This window comes from Chrysochloris asiatica, unplaced genomic scaffold (genome assembly GCF_000296735.1).
Source record: "Chrysochloris asiatica unplaced genomic scaffold, ChrAsi1.0 scaffold00157, whole genome shotgun sequence".
NCBI lineage: Eukaryota > Metazoa > Chordata > Mammalia > Afrosoricida > Chrysochloridae > Chrysochloris > Chrysochloris asiatica.
The window spans coordinates 303,165-303,898 of NW_006408675.1; positions in this window are offsets into that span (position 1 = coordinate 303,165).

Below are 734 nucleotides of genomic sequence, written 5' to 3' on the forward strand. Positions count from 1 at the left end.
AACAACAACAACAAGCTTCAAAAGAATAAATAGCCTCACTTAAGATTTTTGTTCACCCTTTTTTACAGTGATTTACCCATAGTTTCCCTTGGGGCATGGTCTGACTTCTATTTATAAAACTATTTTTGGACAAGTTCTATCTATCTTGCCCTGGATCTTACATCTGTCTCATTACATCTGACCTCCCGCTTGTGGGACTTTCAACCTATCACCTGACCTAATTCTCCAGCTCCGGAAGCCTCGTGCATCAACAACCTGTCATCTGACCTGTTGACTTGGGTTCCTCAACTCCTGAGACTACGTGGGTAAGAAGTTTCCTCAAGACTGATCTCTGAACTGTGGATGTGAAACTTGCTAGCGTCTACAATTGCATGTATTTTCAATAACCTCATATGCTTGTGAAATTTGGACAGTGAATAAGGAAGACCATAGAAGAATTGATGCATTTGAGTTATGGTGTTGGAGAAAAATACTAAAAGTACCATGGACTGCCAAAAGAACAAACTAATCTGAGTTGGAAGAAGTAGCCAGAATGCTCCTTGAAAGTCAGGAAGGCCAGACTTCATCTCTCATACTTAGGACATATTATCAGAAGGGACCCTAGAAAATATTTGGTAAAGTGAAGAGTCAGAGAAAAAGAGGAAGACCCCCAACAAGATGGTTTAGCACAGTGGCAGTATCAATGGGCTCAGGCTAAGCAGCAATTATGAGGTTAGCACAGGACTCTGGAAGTC